Source organism: Pinus tabuliformis, chromosome 8, assembly GCF_031772625.1.
Source record: "Pinus tabuliformis cultivar Carrire ecotype Pingquan chromosome 8, CPIR1, whole genome shotgun sequence".
In the NCBI taxonomy this organism is placed as follows: Eukaryota; Viridiplantae; Streptophyta; class Pinopsida; order Pinales; family Pinaceae; genus Pinus; species Pinus tabuliformis.
Genome location: NC_142294.1, coordinates 385,436,338 through 385,453,276, shown reverse-complemented (window position 1 = coordinate 385,453,276; position 16,939 = coordinate 385,436,338).

Sequence of the window (16,939 nt, the reverse complement as noted above, 5' to 3'; positions counted from 1 at the left end):
AGGTTGGTATTGCTGGAATTATTGTTATTGATATTGGGGCTTCTAAGGTTGTTGAAGCAACTATTGTTGTTGTTTATACAACGGTTGTTGATTCAACGGTTGTTTCCCACCAATGTAAGCTTGACCAAGTTGTGAATACACTAAACCAGTGTAAGTCTGAGTCATTCCAGTAAAAGGTAAAATAGCATGAAGTTTTTGGACTCCAGACACAAGTGGTTGTTGTAAAACTTCCTGAGAAGGCTAAATCTGTATGCCTGAAACTTGGGGGGTTGAGGTTGAAGGGTCAACTTGCACAGGTTTAGATACAACAATCTGATCTTGTGACTGCAGTAAAGTTGTAACAACAAGCATTGTAGGTATGGATGAGACAGGCATAGGTTGTGATGGACACACAAGCCTAGGTTGAACGGGTATTGTTGGCTGCCAATGACAAATAGTCATTCGAATGGAGGATAAGGAGAATGTGCATATTGTTCTCCATATGGGGGTAGTCTAGTGTAAAGCAGATACATAGGACGGTAACCAATTGAAACAGCTTGATATGAACTTGATGAGTCCAGTTGTTCGATATCTGTTAATGAAGAACCAGATAAAATTCTAGTAGAGGACATTGGTGAAGACCAAGGGCTAGAAGCAACACCTGAGTGGGTTCCCGAAAAAGATTGGTAACCCGATGGGATGGACAGGCGTGTGAACATCGAAGAGGTTGCGACAGAAGATTATGTCGTAGCCGTAACAAATAGTACGGTCTGGGATGTTGACTCTGCCATAGTGAAATGTCCAAATAAATTTCCTAATGAATCAACAGGTGTCTGAAAGTAATAAAGATCAAAAGGAGCAGTAAAATGAGGAGTATAAGGATACAAATAAATTCTAGTTCCAAAATGGAATGGAGTTCTAGGTGATTCTACCTTAGGTTCCTCTTCTATTGAAAGTAAACCAAGGGGAAGAATTTCACTGTCTGGTTTGTAATAGATTTCTGGTATTTTTTGCTGAAGTAAAGAGGAAGTCTTGAAAGTTACGGATGTCTAAGGATGTACTAGTCAATCTACTTCCAGTAAGGTAACAAATTCTGATTGTTCAACCTCAAGATCCAAATGTTCTGGTAAAAGAACAAGTTCAGGTTGGGCTTCTTGAACAACTTCTAGTTCAGAAGTAACTTCTGATTGAATAGTGATAGGTTCAGGATTAACTTCTGGTTGAACAAATTCAGGTTCAGAAGTAATTTCTTGTTGAACAACTTCAGGTTGAGAATCAACTTGTTGTTGAACAACTTGGGTTACCGTTTCACTAGATTCAATTCTAGTTTCCTCAGGTAATTGTGGAGATTCCACTTTAGTAACAAATGTAACAATAACAATAGGAGTAACTGGGGTCACCATACTTATCGGTATAGGTGTTTCTGGTAATTCAGATGAAGAACCATATGCTTGAAGTACTGGATTCAGTCAAACGAGAGCGCTTCGACCAGATGGGTGTAGCTTCAGGCGGTAAAGGCGATTTACTCGCTGCTCTTTGCGAACGACGGGGTAAGGGTTGATTTTCCTCCACGATTTCTTATTGATTTTATTACCAAAAGAAATAAACAAAAAGGGGCAAGATAGGTAGAGAGGTTTACCAAGCAACTATGAACTGCATAATACCTCCCGGAAAACCGAGAAGTACGAGCAAGCAATCTCCCCGATTGTTGTGTTTGGTGTATCACAGTGTACAAGGCGGCCGACTTGTTTACCTAAGGATGGATAGAAACCTAGTGTTGTCCTCCCATATATACCCAAAAGTACTTGGAGGCCCAATCCATATTAGCATTGTCTAATGCGAAACCGCACAGTGAGAGAATTCCTTTATACTTTACGTACTGTAACACCGCCCCATATACCCGAAGGTATGTGGACGAGCTACGATTTACTCACGTACGTGGAATGAGGTATCACACTCGGAATGTATCATAGACAAGTTAGCAACAGCTGCTATGTTTTACGACGTCGGAACACGTCTCTAGCCTAGAACCTCTAAATTTTTTGCGTTAGATGACAATTCTCCATTAGATTAATTGATGTTAATTTTAAGTTGATCTTTGCTATTATATGGATTAATGCATGGTGTATGAAAGATGAAGGAACCCTCAAGGGTCTTCCCGGGACCCTTGGCAGATTGTAAGATTATCTACAGTTGTCACAAAGATACATGCATGTCCATATTCAACAACTAACTATCAAAGCAAGACGGATTCATTACCTTGAGCCTTCATGTGGAGTTGCTAGAGAGCGTAATGCAGCTAGGTGGAAGTCCCCTGAGCCGGCTCCAGATCAAGTCTTGCACATAGAAAAGACAAGTGTAATCACAGCATAAAACCTTGATAATCAATGCATGAATATACAAAAGACATCTAGGTGCACATAACTAAGCTACTCATGCTAAAAGATATTTAATAAACATATAAATGAATTATAGTACCAACATCACGAAGTGGACAGTACAATTACAGTTCTATATTAATGTCGAAAGAGTGATTACAACCATCTGTTGCATCAGACTTCCCTTACCCCTACAGCTCCTCTCTCTCTCTCCCTTCTTACCAACTTCTTATGCTTAAGTCTGAGACTCTGCTCAACAATCAAGTAAGCTATCCTTTCAAATGATCTAACCCCTTTCACAATAGCCCTAGCTCTGCTTATGTAGCATGTGAGGTTAGGGTTGCCAAGTTTCTCCATGAGTTTACTTAGGTAAAAGAAATGATGTTACCATTATTTTGATCTCTTTCCCATTTGCATACTCCATTAGGATTAGTAATCCCCGAAATAGGTCGAACTTGGATGTTTCCTTCTTTTTTGAGTTGATTTAGGAGAGAATATAGGGATATTTCTTAGTCAATCTGCTCCTTTGACCCTTAGATCCTCATTAGGGTTTACTAACACTGCTCTCGAGGTAACAAGTAGAGTTACTTGGGTCACTAACACTCCCTTAGGCTTGCTGAGAAGCTTTATAAAGCATGTTGCTAGTGTATAAACAGCGTTAGCTTGGAAACAAGGCTTGTGAACTTGGTCATTGCTTCAGTCATCATGTCTTTGCCCTCTGAAATAATGAGGAGGTCGTGTTCATGTATAACAGATACCCCCTAAAGTGCGAGATCAGATGCTGCAACGATGGCTAAAACACTTTATACTTAATTGTTATGTTCCTTCTTGACACAAAGAGAGAGAGGATAGAAGCTTCGAGCGGTGCGGGAAACCTGATACAACACACATATATATAAAACAACTAAAATCATGTCCTGAGTCGAGCATTCCCACGCTCAGTAGCTATGTCAAAGTGATTTTCTCATAAAAGAGATATGACGATGTTGGTCGCCGATAAGCACAATGCGGAACCGGTGTCATAATAGGATCATTCTGATGAGCTGTCTCCAAAAAACAATATACGCAACTTAGGAGAGGAAACAAGGCTGAGTGATGCAAGCCTCTACCCAAGGTCTTGATTTCCGCTTCACCGAACATCATAGATCGATACATGTGAATATATGCGTTGATGTCAAATATGCACGAAATCGTCTGATTACCAGTCAATAATGGATACCATCAACGGACGTGAGGAAGGCCACCAATAATGGTGATGGCCTCCAAGATGCACAGTACAATCTAGCAAGTGTGAAAAATGTTTTTGTCGTCGAACACCCGTAGAATCGTTTAACCAGGAGCCAATAATGAGAACCCCTGATCAAACACAAGGTGACCTGCCACTGATGTCTGCAAGTACCAAGGCACTGAAGTGTTTCTAGGTCTTTTTCCTAGATAGAGTGTTGAAGTCGATAGGAAGAGACTTGTCGAAAGGTAGGCAATAATGTGTCCTACATCAATCGACACGAAACGGGACAAGAATGATTTGTTTTTTGAGGAATATTTTTGAACATTGGGTCAAAACAACAGAGGGAATGATGAAAGAATATGCTTGATGGGTTGATGGAGGAAACAAAAGAAAAAAGGTTTTCCCTTGAACAATAGAAGGCACGACAACGGTTTTAACCATGCAGCACTAGACTCATGAACACCAAAGAGTGTTAGGATACAGAGATGCAAGAACATCAGGGTATATATGCTAAACTCATAAGCTGGTAATATTCAGAGGAAGGTTTATTTGAGGGAGTGCCATGTTCAAGAGAATGACTGCTGCCAAAAAACTCTTTCAAATACTAAACACAATTGTGTTATCCACTATCCCCATCTGATTAGTTTAGTGAGTCCAGACGGGTAAACTCATTGATCTTTTCATATTTTAAGAGTCTGAAAAGGACCGCAAAAAGAGTGGCTCTATGCCCTATTTAGTTTAATGAGTCCAGACAGGCAAACTGGTCGATCTTTTCATGTTTTAAGAGTCTGAAAAGGATCGTAAAAAGAGCGACTCTATTTCACATTTGTGTAATTTAAGGAGTCCATATGAGATAACTCGATGGTCTTTTCATATTTAGAAAGTCTGAAAAGATCATAAAGAATGACTCCATGGTGGTCCCTTTATCATAGTTGTTAACCGGGTGCGACAAAGGTTTAATAGTATACCAAATCGGTTACTTTTCCGTGAGTTAATGTACTGAGTCCGGATAAAGAGAAACCTATGATCAATAGATGTTGACCTCATTTGTTACGAGTACGAGGAGACGGTCTAAACTCGATATTCGTCGTGAATTTTTAATGAGTCACGCGACAACAAACTCAATACCTTCATAAAAATTTAACGAGTCAATTGAAGAAAAATCAAAGTATCTTTTTCATTTCAGTGAGCCAGGAAAAAGAGGTAAAATAACTGCTCATTCCTTCTTCGTAGATTTAACAAGCCCGAAGAATGGAAAAACTCAGGGATTTTTTGATTTAAGAGTGAGAAATGGTCCCAAAAAAGCAAGTGCTCATATTGTTGTCATAGATTTTTAACGAGCCCGATGATAAAAACTCAGGTTTTTTCAATTTAACAAGCGAGAAAAGTGCCTAAAAGAATGTGCGGATCATCTTCATAAGTTTTTAACAAGCCTGAAGAAAAAACTCAAGATTTTTCAGTTTAACGAGCGAGAAAAGTACCTAAAATAATGCTCGAAGCTTCTTCATAAGTGTTTAACGAGTCTGAAGAAGGAACTCGGGGTTTTTTCAGTTTTATGAGTGAGAAAAAAGTCCCAACAAAGATTGCTCAATCAATATTTTTTAGTTTAATGAGCTAGAAAAAGAGGGAAAAAGAGTTTCTCGGACCATCTTCGTATGTGTTTAACAAGCCCAATGATGAAAAACTCAGGGATTTTTCAGTTCAAGAGCAAGAAAAAGTCCCAAAAAAGAACATGCTCATATCTTCTTTGTAGTAGTTTAATGAGCCCAAAGAAGGAGACTCGAGGTTTTTTGGATTAACGAGCAAGAAAAACACCATAAAAAGAACGCTCACTCTTCTTCTTGCTAGTTTAACGAGCCCAAAGAAGGAGACTCGAGGATTTTTCGGATTAAAGAGCAAGAAAAATACCATAAAAAAAATTGCTTGATAGTTCTTGATCTCATGTGTGACAATAGAAGGGTCTATGCCATGCATTTCCTCATAAGACCAAGGGAAAACATCACAGAAGTCCTTAAAAGGGTAGTTGAAGCTTGCAATTTCCTCAAGATTGCAATCTGCTCCAACCTAGATGTGTTCTACGATGTCTATCGTGACAAAAATATCGATGAGCAATGTCTTTGAAATATTGCCCATGTTTTCCTCCGAGTCCAAAGTTTGGATAGTCGTATAGGGTGAGGAAACAATTTCAGGTGAGTCAGATGACAGGATTTGAAGAGGCATCATGTCTGAATTAGATATCGAAACACGATGGTGCAAATCCTCCCAAGGTTGCTCTTCTAAACTCATGATTTCTCAGATAGATTCATCCAAAGGTAGGACTTGATTGAGGAGATCGAAAGAAGGAGAAGTTATGGGAGGGGAGGTGGTACCGTTGGTGGTGACCAAAGTGACCGGAGATTCAGATGCAGATTGAATGGCCTGGTAGGCCAATTTAGCTGGTGACAGCAGCATGTGTTCTCCGTCAATGTCAATGTCTGAAGGGGCCTGTAGGATCCAAGGGTCGGTTAGTTCGTGAGGAATGGATGAAACCATATTGATCGTCTGTGGAACCGCGGGTAGTAGAAGAGGGAAACAACCCATTAGAGAAGATCCCTTCAATAGACCGGTACTGATATTGATGTAAGAGTTAGGTACACTGCCCACTAAGGGTACAGAGCCGCTGAGTAATGGGGAATAATCAAGGGTGCAAAAGGACAGCTGGTCCACTGTGACTATCTTTCCATCCAATGGAAATAGGATGATGCAAAAGACAGTAGACACAATGGCAGTCATGGCATAAGTCCAACTGTGACCCAACAATAGATTATAGTTGAGCTTTCTATCTACGACTTCGATGTCCACCGTTACCATTTTCCCACCCAAAGTGATGGGGTAGTCAGCAAGGTAACCTTTTGGGATGGATTTTTGGTTGTTGAAAGCTTTAAGGGAATTTGACGGCGGGATAGGGTTGGAGAACCCAAAGCGAGCCAACATGAAGCTGACATTACGCAGGTAGAAGCACCTTCGTGAATGATAGTTCTATGTATACCTTTACTTTTCGAAAAGATTTGCACCTGAAATGCAAGCTTGTGAGAAATGAGAGGTTTACACTTTTCCATGTCAAAAATTGCAACCATGGAATCCTGAGGGTCGATACAACCAATGGCCGAAAGTATAGACTTCCTTTGTGCTAGATAGGTTTGTAATACTTCAAGTGCCGACATAGTCGACAACGCTTGCACCAAATCTTCTACAATGTTGTAGTTTTGGGCAGCACGTGCAGATGTATTGTGCGTTGTGTGTCGAAGTGCCCTATTAGGGGGCGAATCACAAGGTCAGCAACTGGCCTTTCGATATGAATACCATTAAACAGCGGTGGGTTTTGACTTGAGGAGGGTTCCTCTGCATAAGCGAAAGGAGCTCCATAAGATTTGGCTCTGGTTTGTAGGTCTAGCGTTTCATAGGTGTAAACGGTAGAAGGTCCTTCACCAGCTGAAGGATTTTACAAACCACCATTGCCCCCTTGTGGGGGTTGGGGTTGGTTTGCAATAAGGTGTTACTGTTGCTAAGCGGGGAAAGGATTATTCAGGACAGCAGGGGTCCTACTAGTATCCTTTTTAGCAATAAAATCTATGCACTCTTGAAGACGCGAGCAGTGATAGCTCATGTGGTCTTCGGCACAAATTTTGCAAGGGAATCTGGTAGGTTTATCCTTTCCATCGTTAGAGGACATAGCTGCCTTCTGCTTGGAGTTAGACTACTTTGTTGACTGCTCTTCAGAAGGAGCGGTCTTTTTCTTAATCTTCTTGTTCTTACCACCAGGTTTTTGTGTGGACTGCACAGAGTTGATCGTTGTGGTAGGAAGAGCAATCTATTTGGTATAGGGGTCCACTTACATCTAGGCAATGTGACTGCTGAGTTGTTTTACAGCGGCCCCGGAGGTTGTGCCGATAATCCCATCGGCGTGCGCTCTAGGTTGCTGAGTAGCGGGAGCATTGGAGTTGCGAGGGGCATTAGGAATTACGTCGTATAGCATGCCAGACTGCAAATATATCAGATCTAAGTGTTGGGCACGACGTATGGATTGGTATTTTGTGACGGCACCACCTAAGGCGACATCCTTAGCGATTTGGGGGAGTAGAGACTTGTAGAACCAATCCGCTAAGAGATAGTCTGGGAGGGGAGCTTTGGCCAACCTGCACCTATGTCTATGTTCATGTATATGATCAAAGATGTGGGTGGCGGTATCCTGGTGTAATGAAGTGAGGATTTCTGTCCCAGTTTCATAGCGGATGGGTAGCTAGAAGTGCTTTAAGAATTCCATCGCTAGAGCGTCAAAGGTATTGACTAACGTGCGTGGTAACTCAATGTACCACTTGGTTGCGTTGCCAATAAGGGTGCGGGGAAAAAGACGTAACCGGATACAATCATCCACCATGGAGTTAGAAACACTCTATAGATGATAGGTGGTGATGTGTGTACCCAGATCCTCCCCTTGTTTCCCTTCGAACTTAGGGATGTCTGTCGGTATTTTATGCGGGATTGGCGGCCAGAGTAAGTTATGATAGATGGGGTCATTTGTAAGTTTGTACAAGTCGGGGATATCAAGCGTTTCCAAGAAAGGCAGAGTGTGTGATGCCCCCAAATCGGACCAAGGCGATGACATATGACTTGAGGATCCTTGCAGTCCTCCCATCATGTTGTTCCCAATATTATACACAAGTTGCGTGGTATAGTAGGTGCCTTGGGGTATGGTATTGTAATGTGGATTTCCATAGGGATTGTTAGGTTGGGGGATAGAAGTGCCCCCAGGATAAGCAGTGCCCCCTTGACTCATTTGAGGTTGTGAGTAGGGTGCCCCCATGGATTGATTGGGACCTCCTTGAGGATTCCCGCTCGCCACAGAACTAACCATAAGTCCTTGACTAGCATAAGGAGTGTTCATGTCAATCAATGATTGACCATGCATGCCTAAAAATGGAGGGGGAACGGTTTTGCTCCCGGCCAGTATATGCATATTGAAAGTGGCCCCAGATACTTGAATCTGGGGGTTACAACTATACAATGGATGCCAACCATATTGTTGGTTGTGTTAGTGTCAGTCTTTCCAGCCTTCCTCCAGTGATCAAATGTGCTCTTACAAAGTGATTTTGAAGTGTCAAGGTCAAAATTTGTCATTTCAGTGAGTCTTCAAGCAAAATTTGGTCACTAGGCATTAGGTCTAGGGTTTGTTTTCACTCTTTTCAAAGTTGTCCAAATGGCAGTCTATGTCACTATTCAGCTGAGCCTATCATCATTCATAGGGTTTTCATTATCATGTCAAGTTCCATAGGGTCATCTTACAGCTTATCCATGCTTCAGTTGCGCCTAGGCAAGGTCATTTCCCTCTCCTAGGGTTTTGAAGGAAATTTCTCTTGGACGGTCAAATCATCGGAAAAACTTGTATCCTGATGTTCATACACCTTCCCCTATCCTTAAAGTACCTTATCAAACACTTCCCAACACTCAGACCCCCCAAATTCCTCATTTTTGCACAAACCCTAGTTTCTTGCTACAACCTGGCAATTTTCTAGGTTGGGCCTGTGTTTTGACCTTTTGGACCCCTTCCGCTCACTCAATCTCTGAGATTCCACTTTCCCCTGCTTTCTAACATCCCTCCCTACTTCCAAAAATTTCCCCAAGAATTTAGAAGCCCCTTATCCCCTTCATTTCGCTTCATTTCGACAAAATTCCTTGTTTCACACATCGGGGCAAGTCTCACTCAAATGATGTTCTAGAGCAATAAAAGATGAATTTTGAAAAACTGAGAGAGTTTTTTGTCTATAACATGCCAAAGAAGAAAAACCTCCTTCACTTTTTTCACAGGTGTCATGCTTTGAGAGAAATGTCAAGAATACCGTTTCCTCAGGAGAATCAAAGACACCTCTAAAGTGACCTTGGGAAAATCAATTTTTCTCCTAGCTTGGTTGGCCAAATGATTTTATTGATGGGTAAAATGATAACTAGACACAAATATATTTCCAATGAGCTATCATGAGCTCAATTTGGGGTTGAGGAAGGCATTCAAAAGTTGACTGCAACAGCACTCTTCCTTCAGGCAGCCTCATTTGACACTTTTTGACCAGTCTTGGGAGATTTGATTTTTGACAGGTCAAATGAACTCCAAATTGAAAAATTATAGTTGGGTTGGAAAGTAGACTCAAATACCTTTCCAACTAGCTATCTTTCACCTAATTCGGACACTGGGAAGGCCTCCAAAAGCCTCCTGAAAGGCGCGCGACCCGTCAGGCACCCTCTGTCAGTGCAAAAATTACACTGGCGCGACCCGTCAGGGGGGCGCAACCCGTCAGGGTTTCCTCCATAAAAGATTTGCCAGTAAACTTGCCAAGGAGCCAAAAATTTCCAAATTTTGTAAGGTAGGCCCTCTACACTTCAATTTGGTTGTTGGTTATGATTGAAGGCCCTCATGCTTGTGTTTAAAAGATAAATTGTGCAAGTGCATGAAATTTCAAATGACTTTAATGTTAATGGTTAAATGTGCTAGGGTTTGTGTTGTTTCAAGGTTTTTTCCCTTTGTAATTGTTTCCCTCCTTCCCCTTTCCACTCATATGTGTACTCATATCTAGCTTCCCATACTATTCCATAAATAAAATGCAAACCCTCCCTTCTCCCTAATCACTACAAATACAAACCCTACCCCTCTCCCAAAGCATCAAAAACACTCAAACCCTAATCTTGCTGCACCATATGCATGTGTACACAAGAATTTGTTGGTGAATATGTAAAGAGTTTTGTAAATATGTTTCCCTATCTTCCCCTGTTAATGCATGTATTCATATTCCCATATGTTCACTTTCTATACATGTATTCCCATATGCAGTGATTTTTGCAAATGATTTCCCAATATTCCTGATTATAAACATGTATTCCTATATGCAATAATTGTTTGCGATGCTTTCCTTAAATTCCCTGTTATATTCATATATTCCCAATTCCTTGTAAAAAGGTCCCTCCCCTAACATTTCCCTCATGTCCTTGTCCCCTTGAAACAGCGTAGAATTCAGCACTTTTAAAGGCAGAAACAGTAGTACATTTTGTCCACTCTGCTCCTCAAACATGTCAGAAACCGAAACATATGAGCAGAGTGATGACCAAGCATCAGTGTCCGAGATTGAGGTACAGAGGAGGCCACATAGGGGTGGTAAGAGTGGTCACCATGTAAGAGAGGAGCCCACCTTTTTTACTTATTTGCAGGCTTGTCCACTTACAGTCACATGTTTCCGCCACATGTCATGTTATGAGATTTGCGAGAGGCTATGCTTATCCGGGTCAATGCACACTTGGAGAGGCTGTTGGCTAAGGCCAACCAAGATAAAAAGTTGCTGAGGAACATGAAAAACCATTACTGGGCAAGAATGCATGTGTGCAAGGCCAAAATGAAGATGTTTCAAAGGCGGTTGTCCGAGGCCCTAAAAGGGAAAAAGAAGACCAATCCACTCCGTATCTTGGTTGAGGCTTCACTCAAAGATCATGGCACTCAATAGCCTAGCCACAGCTCAAATCCCAAAAAAAATTGAGAATTTTGGGTGATTTTGGCATTTTTTGGTAATTTACAGGTTTTGGCTCTTTAACGGGTCTCACCCCCCGTGAGACCCTTTGTCATGGCAACTCCTTTTCAAAAAAACTCAACATTTCCTGATTTTTTATGCAAAGTTACATATGCCCATGGATGGACTTGAGTTTTTATGGAGTTTTGGGCCTCCAGAAGGTCAAAATACATGAAAAATTTGACTTTCTGCCACTTTTTTGAAATGCAAAAAGTTTTCTTGGGAGAATTGGTTTTTGACAGGGCAAATGAACTCCAAATTCAAATATTCTAGTTGGGTTGGAAAGTAGACTCACAGACCTTTCCAACAAGCCCACTTTTGCTCAATTTGGCCACCTGCAAGTGCCTCAAACAGAGCTCCAAAGGGGCGTGACCCGTCAGGCAAGGGGGCGCGACCTGTCAGGCAGTTTTTTGCCAAATTGCACTGTACAGCCCAGAAAACGCAGATTTGACTCAGTTTGACTTTTTGGGGTGGAAGATGATTATCTTTGATGTAATTATTGTAACTCTAAGACACTTTTACTCTTGTTTAACACTTCTAGAAGATTCATTCATGTAAAGGGTAAATATTTAATGAATGGATTGGTTTCCTAGCTTATAGAGGCAAGTTGTTTTGACTGCCTAGATTGTAGTGCTTAGTTTAGAAGTGGTTGAAACAGCTCCTAGGATAGTGAGCTCGACCCATGGAGGCAGGGAAAGAGGTTAGATCATCTATATTATGTACTTTCTTGCTCATTTTCATGGTTGGACTCTTGAGGGAGAAGCTATCATTGTATTATTTCACTTGTATCTCTGCAATTTTTGGCTAAGGAAGACCAGGGTTTTGCAGTCCTTTTTGGGATTCTTGTGGTTTCATGTATTGATGGAGTGCTTCTTAATGTTCTTGTAAGTGTGCTATGTGATTCATATCTTTTCCTTCCTTCTGCATATTAAACAAATGAAGTGTTAAAGTAAGAATTCATGCTTGCCATGCTCTGCTTTTAAATTTGTTTAATTTCTATGTTTTCTATTGTTTAAGGAGAATTCAAAGTATTATTTGCTCTCCTTAGCTCCTCACCGGTCTTTTCCATCCACTCACCTCAATCAAAGGCATCAATACGGTCTCCTACCTCGCCCCAAAGAACCCCCTGCAGAAACTGTGTCGAATCCCTGCACCCAAAATTGCAATTCCTCAATTTGCCACCAAAAACCCAAAAAACTCCAAATCAACCCTTTTGATCAGTTTACTAGCCTAATATCAGTGTTACCTTATTGGTCATCTCATCTATTTGAAGATTTTACCGAGATAGACCGGAGAGAGCCTTCTCCTGCCCCGTATGGCTAGCTACGAGGCTAAATGGTTTGATGTTGCCTTGAGGTTTACCTTTCTCAGCCTGAGGTGAAATTTCAAGCGCTAACAGGTTGAAGGGACCCGCGCTAACTGTGCTATATTGAGCGTTATAAGGAGTGCTATATGTAGCACTTGTCAAAGGTACAAGGTTTGACACTAAAGGGGCGGAACCCGGAATAGACTGGGTTCCACTCGTCGAGAGTGTAACGATAGGGGTTGAACCTGGGACAAATGGGATAGCAGGGTTCGCCATCAAAGGTGTGGTATTGATTGTCGACTGGTGAAGTGGTGGGGGACCAAAAGTGTCTAGAAAGTCCCACAATCCATTAGTCGTCAATGGGATGAGTGGAAGTGTAATATCTCTCCCCTTAATAATAAATAATAAATAATAAAAATAATACAAAAATAATAATTAATAATAAAAATAATGAATAATAATAAATAAATCACTTAATAATAAATAATAAAAATAATAAATCATAAATGTTAAATAATAAATGATATTAAAAATATATACAAAGAAATAAATAAAAATAATAAAATTAAAATTAGTAATAACCATATTAAAGCTCTAAATAAGAATAAATAGAAATAAAACAAGAAAACTATCAAAAAGAAGGAAATAAAACAAGAAAGCTAAAAAAAAAGAAAAGTAAAGAAATAAAACAAGAAAAAAAGTTGCATGTAGACACATGGAGTGTGTGCATGTGGTTCCCCTTCCAATGTTTGTTCTATTTAATAGATGGTGAGGAGGATGGGAGGTATTCCATCATTCCGAGATTCTATCTTTCATTCTCTTGGGAGAATGGTATACTAAGACTTAGGAGTCACTGGCAGTAGTACGTTGATTGAGGGCTCGGGGGTGGCCAGTTGTAGCAGAATCCTTGCACAATTGAGCCTACGGTTGGGTGGAGAGTCGTCCCCAAAACCTTGTTGTCATCTGGCAGACCTTGATCACAGGTAATATAGATATAAAATTATTTGTCAGCATATGTTTTTTTATTAAGAAATTAATTTATTTTTACTGTTACATATGGTATCAGAGCTTAAGTTTAACCCTTAGGGCCTATGGGCATCCGAAAAATTTATTTTGTTGGAATTTTTAACTTGACTTGTTTTAAAGTTACAAGATTACCTCCAGGAGGCCGCATAATTTTTCTAAAAACCCTCACTATGCACGTAAATTTTTCTTTATGCAGTGCATACTTACTGCATAGTTATATTTTGATTGGTTTTTGGTGATTACTTTTCTTTATATATTTTAAACTTAGAATACAAATGGAATACTATAACATGCTGATCGCACCTTTTAGAATACCGTGATTTTTCCTCATTTGCTGTGGAGATTTTGATTGATAGCAATTTTAGTGTTGTTTTCTATATTGATGGTTAAGATTCAACTGGGTTGTATTAGGGTTTTGGATGTTGTGTTACCACCATTCTTTAATGGCCAGTGATTCACTTCAGCTAACGTTTGTTGCATGATTCATCTTAATTTTTGCAATATCTTTTATGGCTCTGCATTTTTCATCATGCTTCATGTCATTAACGTGATTACTAATAGGCTTGGAAAAAACATCTAAGACAATATTGCATTCGTAATCTCAAAAGAAAGAATTGAAGCAACAGATTGCTTACTCAATATCTGATCAAAACCAAAATAATATGGCTATTGCCAACATCAATGCATCATAAGATCCTTACTGATTTTTTGGATAAGGAATGATATTTTTCTATATATTTTAGTACTTTTAGTTATGACTTAATAGCATCCGACAAAACTGAACCGGCACATCCCACAAAGACTAATTCTAGGAATGAGATCAGTCCTAAATGTGGAGTTTTTTAAGATAATAATAGACTTCCAATACTGGCCAGATGGATTTTAATTTTTGAAATTATAATAATTGTTGTGCATATGGAAACCTGGAGAACCAATTTTGAATTTTCTGGAATTAATCTTTTCATGGCACATTTTGATATTTAATTTGTGAAGTATGGTCATTGGCTATAATAGCTGGTAACCTACCTTGGTAGGCCGTTTCTCTTAAATTGTTAAATAACCTTGTAACTACTGCTTATTTTTTTATTGGGAAGCAGATTATATAGTAATTACTATGACTTTTCAATGTATATAAAATTTATGATGTGTTATATGCTAAGTTTATATATTGTTTAATATCTCAACAAGTAAGTTTAGGACAATATTGGGAGGATCATGTACAAATCACATATATTTATGTAGTTTTTATTTAACTTTTATAATTGGTAAATTATTAGAATTATATTTTTCCAAGAATAGCATAATTACTATAAATCAAATCATCTTACTTATTCAAATTCTTGTGAACTATAAATCAAATCATCTTACTTATTCAAATTCTTGTGAACTTTGGAAATTGGTAAAAGTTGGATTTTAATATTTTTATGAGGGTTAAAACAAATATATAAACATAGAACAAAGGAAAATATTTGATGACGTTGGTGGGTTTTGAACACAAGACCTCCGGCTTACAAGTCCAACGTCTTACCAACGAGCCACGTCAGTGTAACTCCCTCTCATCCATATACACTGTGGCTTCCTCCGCCTCTTGAGCGATATCCGACCATGAATTCTGAAAACGAACCCTCCCACTATTCATTTCAGCTTCATCTCTGTTTCCCTGAGTTAACTCTGAAGCCAGGCGCCCATCAATCGAGAAACCATCGTGCACTTGGTGACCAGAAAACTCCGCCTTTTCTCCACCTGAAGCGAGTCCGTTGACACGCTCTTGCAAAAGACGCATACAAGGCTCGCAGAGATCTGACGAGAGAGATTGAAGCCATACAGCCGCGGCTCTCTGCAGATCCATATTGTCATTATCGATAGAACCATTGGCGTTGCCCGCACTAGAAGATGAATAAGCCAATTGCACATCTTGCCTTGCGCTTTTGTAGGACGATTGTTTCATCCCTTCGTATTTATTTTCATTTCTGCTTCCATTGCTGGAACCATGAGAAGGAGAATTTTGTGGTGACTGATGCATCTTGAGTTGAGTTGATCATAGAGATTAATTTACAGTGACCAGTTTTGGTGACCTTATCAATCGTTCTGAGTCTGATGCCACAGGGAGAGGTATTTAGATTTGTAAATTGAATTCGGATTAACTATTGATGTTTACTCTGCCCCTTGCCAGTCTCTCCTTAAAACTCTTGATGATGTTTACTCGCCCTTCAAACTGTTGTCCTAATAATGGTTCTGGACAGAGGAATGAAGCCAACATCATGGGTAATAGATAGGAGCGGGATGTTCGTTTTTTCCTTGCAGAGAAATCTCAACGAATGTTTCGAACCACAATGTGAGGTTGATCAGTTGATCTTATAGTATGGGCAGATTTCTCGACATTATTGTTGAAAGGAACAATGGAATTTGCAGGAACACGCATAGCCATGGCCACAAGCTTACAATCTTCTGTCTTATGCAGGCAATTCTATGGCTAAATGTATTGTAATTTAAGGGATTCAACTGTCTTATGCAAGCAATTCTATGGCTAAATGTATTGTAAGGGATTCAAAATGGTGTTGCCTTCGTGGGTGTGCTTGCAGGTAGACCATATAATTAACAAAAATGATTTTTTTTTTTTTGGGGAGGAATAACTTTCCCAGTCATCCGATCCGGTTCTAGGTCGGGTGGCAGTGTCTCTTCTTTATGGTGTGGAATATTTTTTTTATGCTTGATTCATAAATTTTCTTACACGTATTTTAAAACAATCCATTTATTTTTCTACATAAGTAATGATTGCATAAACAGATACTTAAAGTCATGAATCTACAGAATTAATATTATTGTGACATATAATGCTTTACTCATTCAAATTTTGTTTTATTTTACATGGATCCAATTCTCTAAGTTTTATGGCTTATACTACAAAATTGTGATTATTGATGAACTCATAAACTCCATGTTTTTTTTCGAAATTTGTGATAATTTATGGTTTAAGTATTATACTTCAATTGAGTAACTAAATGTATATTTTAAATTCAAACATATTCTAAATTTGTTGTAGCTTTTGGCATAAAGGTAATGTATAAATCCACTGAATATTACAGGGTAGATCATGGCTCCTAAACGTCGAAGACAAACCCGAAACAACCTTGGAGTAGAAACACCACCTCCCGCCACTTCAGAGATAGGAACCCCAGCTGAGCAAGCTATATTACATTCCCTTGGAGAAATGACCAATATCTTTAAGGACTGGGTCTCAAGCCAAGGACGAGATCAAGGAAATGTGCAAAAGGAATTGGAACAAAAACATAGACAAGACCTAAATTCTCAACTCAATGCCAAAGATGGACAAGCAACACTTGATATCCAAATTACCAGAGTTTTCGGGTCTAGAAGGGGGTTCAAAAGCGGAAGCATGGGTAATGGTTGTCAAAAGAGCACTTAGTTTTAAGGC